Here is a 10,062-nt window from a genome sequence, read left to right on the forward strand (position 1 = left end):
TAGTAGCCGTCCAGCTCTACGACCTCTCCCACTTTTCCATATTTTCTTCCTTTGACTGCTTCTTTGGCTGACATATCTGCCATGTTGTTGCCTCGTGCCTCTACTGTGTTTAGTTTTCCATGCGCTTTGACTTTTAGTACTGCCACCATTTTTTGAAGTCGGAGTGCGTCCAGCAGGTCCTTAATGGCTCCATGATGCTTCACGGTTGTTCCGCTTGCTTTGATGAAGTCCCTTGCAGCCCAGATGGGCCCAAAGTCATGTGCTATGCCATGCGAGTACCTCGAATCGGTATACATTTCCGCAGTCTTGTCTTCTGCCATCTGGTAGGCCTTCGTCAGTGCTATCAGTTCTGCTTCCTGGGCTGACAGACTAGGCAGCAGACTTCTGGACCACAGGATCTCTTGATTGCTGGTCATTGCACATCCCGTGTGGAATCTTCCTTCATCATCTGCAAATCTGAAGCCATCCACATAGAGGATCAACTCTGGGTTGGTCAGTGGCTCTTCTGCCACCTTGGGTGGTCCTGCTGTTTTCTTGTTCCATGATGCTGAAGCAGATTTTGATCAGAATTTTTATCTGAGAGTCCATATTTGTATCCCCCCTTGGGAGTGGGAGTAGAGTGGACGGATTGAGGACTGTGCATCTGCAGTTGGTGACATTGTCGGGCAGGAGTAGAGAGCACTGGAGGCGAAGATGCCTGCGGTGGAGAGATGTTTTGGCTGGGTTTGGTTGAGGATTGCTGAGATGTCATGCGGAGCCAGGATTTCCAATGGTTTTTCCAATGATGTTAGCAGTCCCGTCCAGGAGGGCATGTGCTGCAACTGCTGCTCTCATGCAGGAGGGGGCTCCCCTTGCAACTGGATCCAGACGAGCTGAAAAGTAGCCCAAAGGTCTCTGCTTTCCCCCTCAAGCTGCGTCAGGACTCCAATAGCAAGGCGTTCTTTATCCATCAGGTGGAGACGGAATGGCTTCTCATAGTCAGGTAGGCCTAGTTCTGGCGCAGAGACTACAGAGCCTTTTAACTTCTTGAACGAGCTGAAGGCTGCATCTGTCAGGAGGAACGTGGTTATGTTGACGCAGTCATACAGAGGCTGCATTAGGACTGAAGAATCAGGGATCCAGGCTCTGCAATACAAAACTAGACCAAGGAAGGCCTGTAGCACCTTTGGAGTTGTTGGAGGAACCATCTTCTCCACTGTGGTCTTCCGGTCATCTGTCAGGTGTTTCGCCTGGTGAGCAATACAGTGTCTCTGGAACGTAACTCGCTTCAGACACCACTGGACTTTGTTCTTTGACACTTTGCAATGCTGCTCCGCCAGGTAGAGTAGGAGATACAAGGAATGGGCTTTACACGTGTGAAAGCCAACTGCAGAAAGGAGTAGATCGTCCACGTATTGTAGCAGGGTTACTTCTGCATGTTCTGTGACCCAGTTGGTGAGGACTGTGGACATTGCTTTGGTGAACTGTGAAGGGCTGTTCTGGGCCCACTGTGGCATCACTGTCCATGTGTGGTGTCCCCCCTGGTGCGTTAAGGCAAACAGGTACTGGTCATCCGGGTGAAGGGGAACACTGAAGAAAACATTAGCCAGGTCGGTCATTGTGAACACTTTTGCTGTCGCAGGCACATTTGAGAGCAGTGTGTGGATTCGGCATAATTGCAGTTTCAAACACCGTGGCCTCATTCACAGCTCTCAGGTCATGTACCATTCTGAACTTGGCTGGCTCTCCTTTTTGCAGTCTTTTTCTTGACCAGGAAAAGCGGGATATTGCAAGGAACAATGATTCCTATTTCCAGGTAGACCCTCAGTTGGTCAGAGGCAGCTTGACTCTATGCCTTACGAGGGTACGGGGTACCTGGCTTGAGTGACACCCGTACTGGGGCAACTTGAGGTTTTCTCATGTCCTGGGGTCCCTTAGACCATAGACCTTCTGGTACTATGTCCAGAACCTCCTTGGGTGGGCCTCATTGGTTGTTTAAGGTTCTTGTAGGGCCGCCAGCATGATTCTTCTTGGGTCAGGGATGAAGAAAGGGTCACAGTCCCATCTTCCTGGAACACTGTGGTTGCTTTCAGCTTCTGCAGTAGGTCCACTTCCAGCAGCTTGAGTGGCAGGTCCTTGACACCACAAACTGGGACAGGATAGAGTGTCCTGGCTGAGTTCACACACTCAGTGGCTTTGTAAGCTGTGAATATCTGACTTGACCATCAATGCCCATGCGAGACACAGAGGATTCTGATAGGCAGGTGGGATCAGCGAGTTCCACAGGTCTCATCACACTTCTGGCTGCACGAGTGTGCAGAAGAAAAGATCTGACAAAGCCATCCACTTTCAGGGCAATTTGAGGTATTGGTCCTGTAGATGAGGTTTTACATGTCAGGAGCGTAGTGTCTTGCGGACCTGGCTTGCTTGCCCCTGTCCTATGGACGGGGTACTTCACTGCTTTCTGTTCTTCTTCCTTGACCTGTTTCTCTGGACCAACTCTTGGGTTGCATGGATGCTCTGCACTGGTTCCGGAAATGTCCAAACTTGCCACAGTTGCAACACTTGACACTTCTTCTTTGTAGGGTGGTTGCCTCTTCCAGGTCAGTGGTCACCATGAGAGGGGGGGTCTTTTGCACCCCTGCTTGGGACTCAATCCCTTTGGCTTCTGTGGACAATGGCATGATGGGTACTGTAGCAGCAGCAGGGTCTGGCCTGCCGACTGAAGCTGCGGTGGTAAGATGGTGCCTGCAGGTGCATCTGTGGCGAGGCCCGAGGGTGCCATGAGACCGGTGGCTGCATCCAACCCAAGGTCGTGGGGCATTACAGGGGCTATGGCTGCATCTGCCACCACTTCTTCCCCCTGATTTGACATAGCTTCTCCCCTTCGCTAACCTTATTGAGGTCGGTGTCTCCTCTCTGGAGTCTGCAGCGGTTCTTCCGGTGTGTCGCTCAGCACTTTGCAGCGCCTTCACCTCTGGCTCCCCTTCTGGCATTCTCAGCAGCACAGCACCCATTTCCTTCTTCGCGCTCTTTGTGGTGCTATAATGGTGGCTGTTTTGGTGACAATCGGCAATAAACAGTCTCCTAGGCGCACATAACCCGTTTTGCTGGGTCAGTCCACTGCCATTGACCTGTTTTCAGGCCTAGCCACTATCAGTGGTTTCCTTATTTGCTGTCTCAGTCCATGCACAAAGGCCTATGCCAACATTTGCATGTGTATCTGGTCATGAATGATGAAGCCCAAGTCTTGGAATACTTGCATTACTCTGCCATGAAACTTCTTCACAGACTCTGTCTTGTCTTGGCTCATGTCATGTAAGCTGAGGGATTGTCCTGCCAATCTGCCTTTGACCCACTCTCTGAGCTGTTCAATTATCTGTGGCCCTGACTTCCAAGCGTGTACATCTAACTCTGCTGGAAGTTTGAATTGTTCCTTCATGATTGGCCAGAGTGCCTCACCTGCTTTTATTTCCATTTATGGCCCAGAGATCATTCCAGGTGGCTGCATATTTTCACTGGTTCTGCTACATTCTTCAGTAAAATGGCATGGGATGTATCCTTGGGTCTGGAAGATTGTCACCTGACTTGAAGTGCAGTGCACATAGTGTAATGGTGGTGCCTCTATCTGCCCCTGCATTCTTGGTGCCTGTGAGTTTATTTTCCTAGTACTGGACAGCATGTATGATGTTCCCTCTTCATCTTCATCAGAGGAATAGTTGTGATAGCATGTACTGGGGTCATACACTGGCTGATATTGGACTTAGAAGTTGCCCTTATATGTGAGGATGTCTCCCCCTTGCTGAAGCTGTGATGGATTAGGCTTATAGTTCTATGTTGGTGTGAATGTAGGCAGCTCTGATCTGAGCGGTGCTGAAGTTGTACATTATCAACAAATGGTGACGTCGGTCCTCCCCCCTCTGCACCCAGGGCTGAGCTGTTTGCTGCCTGATGTGTCTGGGGGTTGCCTACTGCATTGTGTGTAGGGGGATTTACAACCTTCTTTCCCCGATATCACAACTGGCAATGGCTGGACTGTGCCAGGGACATAGAAGGGGAACCTTGTGCTGTAAGCACCACATTGTTTGAATTGGGCGTTGGCCCAGCAGAAGAAGAAGAAGAGGAAGAAGAAGGAGGAGGGGTTGAGGAGTGAGAAAAAGGAACAGAAGGAGGAGGGGGAAAAGGAGGAGGTGTGGAGAAGGAGAATGAGGAGATAGAGAGAGAGATAGAAAAGTGTGGTGAAGAGAAAGGAGGAGAATCAGGGTGTGCAGAAGGAGGTGGAGAGAGAGAAGTAGAAGAAGCAGGAGGAGTAGATTGAAGGGAGTGGAGAAGAAACAGGGGGAGAAGATAGATGTGGTGGGGGAGTGGAGAAGGAGGAGAGAGAGGGTGAGTGAAAAAGGAGGAAAGAGGTGTGGAGGAGAGAGAAGGAGGAGTAGAGAGGTGTAGAGGAGAGAGATAGAGAGAGGGAGAGAGAGAAGAAAAGTGTGGAGAAAGAGGAGAGGAAAGGAGAGTGAGAGAGAAGAAGGAGGAGAGAAGAGTGGCAGAGAAAAAGGAGGATAGGGAAGAATGACAAGAACAATAGAGAGGAGCAATGATGCCTTCTCCCTGTAGGGAGGGATGAGACGCGCCACATACTGTGCAAAAAACTCCCTATACCATGGATTCTGCTGAGAGCAGACTACGCAGATCCAATATCTCCCGTCTTATACACACAAAAAATCACTTCCTGGTTTGCTCACATATCTTTCTGTAGCACCTAAACGATGTAAGCTCTGCTGCTACTGTATACCATGTATTAGCATTCAGCAATTTAACATCAGCTAACTTCCCTTATTTTCCTTTCTACGTCATGCCATTCCGCAGCTTGAAGTCTGCCATTCTTATGAATTTCACATACTTTATACCTTCCAAAATTCTTCACATACTTAACACCTTCATGTTCTGCCACTATCTGGGGGGCTGTTTGCTCTCCTGGAAGTAAAAGACTCTCCTGTTGCTTGGCCACTTTATTCCCCATGGCAAAAACCAAAATAAAAAACAAACAAAAAAAAAAGAAAAAACAGCAAAAACTTCTAAAAATGAGTATATAAAACCTCCAAAAAAAATCCCAAAAGAACAGAAAACCATCAAAAACCTGGTACATGATCAAAAACTCAAAATTTTGATACAAAAGGAAAAAAAACTTTTTTTTTTTTTTTTTTTAAAAAGGAAAAAGTAAAGATTGAAGGAAAACTTTGGAAAACTTAATAAAAAAACGTAAAATATTTTAACAATATAAAGAAACAGAATAAAGACCTTCAAAAGAGTAAAGAGTACAAAAAACAGCTTTTTTTTTTCCTTCTCTCTGCGCTCAATGCAGTCAGAGACACATTTCCCCTTTTCTTATGCCGCTGTATCAAATGTCTAAAATCACATATCTGAGAACAAGTATGTCACAGCAAAAATGATAGATAGCACTTAGTTTCATTTCTTCACAAATAGCTACACCATAGTCTGCATTGCAGAAACAGCCAGGAAAAAAAACAGATGTGACAGTATGATTTACAATGGATATATCTTTTCTACAGCAGAAGGGGAAATAAAAAGAAAAAAAAGAAAAAACTTCTCTATACAATTGTATGCACTTAAAGCAGCAATACATGACTCAAATAGAAACAGATACAGATGTCCGGGAGATGCCCCTTTATTATTCTGTGACACGTGCAGGTTGCACTGGGAACAGACTACTGCCAATCGCACTGGGCACACATGTGCCCGGGCCACCTGAGTGAGAAACACAACAAGCAGGAAATCTACCACCCCGGTCCGGTCATCCTGACTTGATCACCGGCACTACGGGAATCTGGAGTAGCCCTCTAAGTTATCACTACCGGAGCCTGGAACATGGTACTACCTGTCCCGGGACCGCCTGTCCCTCCTATGCACGGGAATCCTGCAATAACTTATCGAGCGATTTGACCTCCTGCGGTCTGTTACACAGCAACCACAAGCAAAACAGTCACCATTCCAGCTTTTCTCCCGGATCTCACACAAACATGGAACACATACACAGCACACAGCAGACACCTTGACTTATATCCCAGGGTTTGTTGGATACAGACTTTTGACTTTTTACACCACCTGGGAATGCGGTGGTGACCTCACCTGACCGGCAAGAGGTATAGACCCGGACCGGGCACAGGGGACTTTCATGTAAGATGATAACATTTTCTTACCTTACTTATGGAGCTGCGCAGTCTCCGTCCCGTGAACCAAGGCCGTGGCCAACACGTCTGTCTCTCCAGTCAGCAGGGTCCCGTGTGTTTCGTCCACGCCTCACGGTAGGCGACATTTGTCATAGAAATTTGGTTTGGATAAATTTATGCCTGTGTGTGCTGCGGCCGTTCCCAATAAGATTGAGTATTTTGAGCGCTCATCAAGAATGGACTGTACACCATTGTGACAGAAAAACATTCCATCAATACGGATTACTGATCATTTATTGTACATACATAGTTTTATAATTGCATATAGAAAGGAGTAGTTAGGGGTGGTTAGTTAATTACCATATTGTCTAGCTATTATTTCATTGGCTTACTGAGTACATAATGTATTTAACTGAGTACATGACATATTCTAACTGAAGTCTACATAGCTGTCACCCTTATCCTGCTACTTCAGCAAGACTTAGTGATATTCTAGACATTACTTCAGGACATCTGGCCTAAGTTCCTGATTTTGCCTGGAAAACCCCATACAATCTGTCTGGCTTATATCAGTTTATGTCAGCCATTTTAAACCATTGATTATAATGTATATATTAGCTGTGAGTATACATGCAAGTGAGATCTACATGATATATATATTTCTATCACAAGTGCACACCATTATATATTCTAATCACAGCAGATACCGGCGGACAGCAGATTGCAAGTTACCTGTCCACCATTAACACCTGGGGACACAGTAGCAGATAGAGCCCAGGTCATTATAGAGATCCTGTATAAAGGCTCAAGTTACCTGTCCACCATTAACACCTGAGGACAAAGTAGGAGATAGAGCTCAGGCCATGATAGAGATCCTGTAAAAAGGCTCGAGTTACCTGTCATACGGGTTAGTGTCCTACCTAAAGTGGGACAGAGAAAACGTGAGGAGCTTGTGTGAGGCCTAAGGCAGCAAGGGACCACAACACAGTGCTAGAAAGAAGGCTTCCAACTCTGGTTAGGGGGATTCCTGAGACGCTTCCAAGCCGGCCAGACCACCACTAGCACCTGTGATCCAGTACCCTTGACTGTGGCTGCCTGAATCATGCAGTAAAGAGGTTAAGAGACTCCAACCCTGTGTCCTGCGTTTCTTTCCACAGCACCTACCATCTGTCCCTACTACACCGGGAGCCCTGGGGACCCAGCTTCACCTTGGGAAGCCATACCATCCCAGCTGCCATAACATTACCCCAGTGGACCCCTTTAAGCAGAGTTGCTCATCCCTGACTGAATATCACAGGTGGCGTCACAAACTTTTATTATTCACCAATCCCTTTAAAGACCTTTCCATTAACATGGGCACCCAGGGCCATGGACTGAGTCACCGCCACTGTGACACATCCCTTTAAGTACCAGACCCGGTATTGAGTACCCCACGGCCCTGGTGGGCATTCCAATATATCCCTGAATAGCACATGGTGGGGCTTTTGGCACTGAGTGGCCTGTGTGTTGGATGGTCCCATCTGGGGATGAACATCCTGAAGAGCTCACGGAGAGGCCATGTACCTGCAGAACCTGGGACGGCTTCTGTGTTGGCGAAGCCAGGACTGACAAGAAGCGGATCTCCTGGAAGGTAACCCCAGACAAGGGGGGTTGTAATATATAGCAGAGAAGTTTATCTGCTACATGATTGATGGTCATGACATGTTCGTGGATGTAATAAAATGAACTTTACGTTATGTGGTTTATGCGGAGCTAATAAACCAAATAGACTGATATATGTGAGAAAACCGCTCCTGTGTGCTTTACTCCCGTGCCAAGCGAGTGTCCCCATCACACTCAGGTAGCGCTATCTCACATTTGGTGGAGAATGCGGGCAATGGTCCAGGAAACACATGTGGACGTGATTGATGTAACTCGGTGGGGTTACAAAATTTGCTATGGATCGGCTAGTCCACAAAGCTTACAAGCATCTGGCTGTAACTCGGCGTGGTTACGAAGAGTTGCTGTTAATCGGCGGGTCCACAGAGTCTGTGGTGCGGAGCCGTGCAGAGCCTTGTGGAGAGGATCTGCAGTTGCAGCAAGAGGTTCTGCAGCAGCAGGATGTAATCAGCACCCGGAGGGTGTGACTGCAGCAAGAGCTGTGGTAGCGCTAGCAGGAGCTGTTGAGGTGTTGTGAGAGGACATTGGTCCAGATTGTGCAGACTCTTAAAGGGCCAGTACCGACCTAAAGAAACATTTTTTTTACTGTGCCATCTGGTGCCTGAGAGTAACATGGAGAGTCCATCGGGTGCCCCAGGAAAGGGGTGGTGTCCCTAAAAGGGGTGGTGTCCCAAAAGTGGGCAGTGACCCAAACAGTGATGGTTGCCCAAAAAGGGTGGAGTCCCAAAAGAGGGCAGTAACACGAACAGGGATGGCTGCCCAAAAAGGAGTGGAATACCAAAAGGGGCTGTAACCCGAACAGGGATTGTTGCCCAAACTGAGTTGGAGTCCTGGGAATGGTAGCTACACAAAGCAAGGTGGAGCATCCCGTAGGGGTGCCGCAGATGAACTGTTGCCCTGGGCAAATGTACTATGTGTGTCCAATCTGCTCTATGAACTACCCATCTGGCAAGAGGTTATGTGGGTGTGTCATGGAGTTGAACGCAGAGGTAGAGGATGTATTTGGTCTGGTCGATTCTGGGAGCTCGGTTACCCTAGTGAGTGATGTGCCCGATAAATTTGTAATGTCCAAAAGGAAGATAGAGGTCACCTGCATCCATGGGTCCCCAAGTTTTATTCAGTGGCCTTAGTACAACTCGAGACAGTCAGGGGCTATACAAGTCTTGAGGCTGCCATAGTCCCAAATTTACCCTGTTCGGTGATAGTAGGCCAGGTCTCTAGGCTGTTCTCCGTCTTGTGGGAAGAGGGAGTTCCTCTACAGCAGGACAATGGAAGTCTCTCTATTGTTTCGGGGGCATACATTAAGACCTCCCAAAATTGATGGGTCAGACATCCGGTTGACCAGTGGGAAGGGTGTTTTTTGTGGTCTTGGTACTGTCCAGGATGGGCTCCCTGGTTTTGGACGTGCGCCCTTGTGTCCGCTGACACCTTCAATTTATATATAAACGGGTGCGGTTTTGATTTTCTTTTTTTTGACTCAGTGGGAAGGGTGCGTCTGCTGTCATGGTTCTCAATGGCAAGAGAACATAGTAAAGCATACAAAAAGGACTAGCTCTTGGAAGATGGGAACTCGAGCTGACTGTGAGCTAAACCTACCGCACAACTAACAGTGGCCGGGTAGCGTGCCTACGTTTTATCCCTAGACGCCCAGCGCCAGCCGGAGAACTGACTGACCCTAGCAGAGGAAAATACAGACCTGGCTTACCTCTAGAGAAATTTTCCCCAAAAGGCAGACAGTAGCCCCCACATATATTGTCGGTGATTTCAGAGGAAATTGACATACGAAGTATGAAGATAGGTTTAGCAAATTGAGGTCCGCTTACTAGATAGTAGGAAGACAGAAAAGGGAACTTCACAGTCAGCTGAAAACCCTTTCAAAACACCATCCTGAAATTACTTTAAGACTCTAATATCAACTCATGACACCAGAGTGGCAATTTCAGCTCACAAGAGCTTCCAGCCTCAGAAATAAACAATCACAGAGAACTGGAACAAAAATGCAAAACAAACTTAGGACTACAAGTCCAACTTAGCTGATAGTAGTCTAGGAGCAGGAACATGCAACAGAAAGGCTTCTGGTAACATTGTTGGCCGGCATAGAAATGACTGAGGAGCTAGGCTAAATAGACAACTCCCACATCCTGATGGAAACAGGTGAACAGAGGAGATGAAGCACATAAGTGCAGTACCACCAGAAACCACCGGGGGAGCCCAGAAACCAAATTCACAACAGGGTGGA

The sequence above is a fragment of the Ranitomeya variabilis genome, chromosome 1 (assembly GCF_051348905.1).
Source record: "Ranitomeya variabilis isolate aRanVar5 chromosome 1, aRanVar5.hap1, whole genome shotgun sequence".
NCBI classification, from domain to species: domain Eukaryota; kingdom Metazoa; phylum Chordata; class Amphibia; order Anura; family Dendrobatidae; genus Ranitomeya; species Ranitomeya variabilis.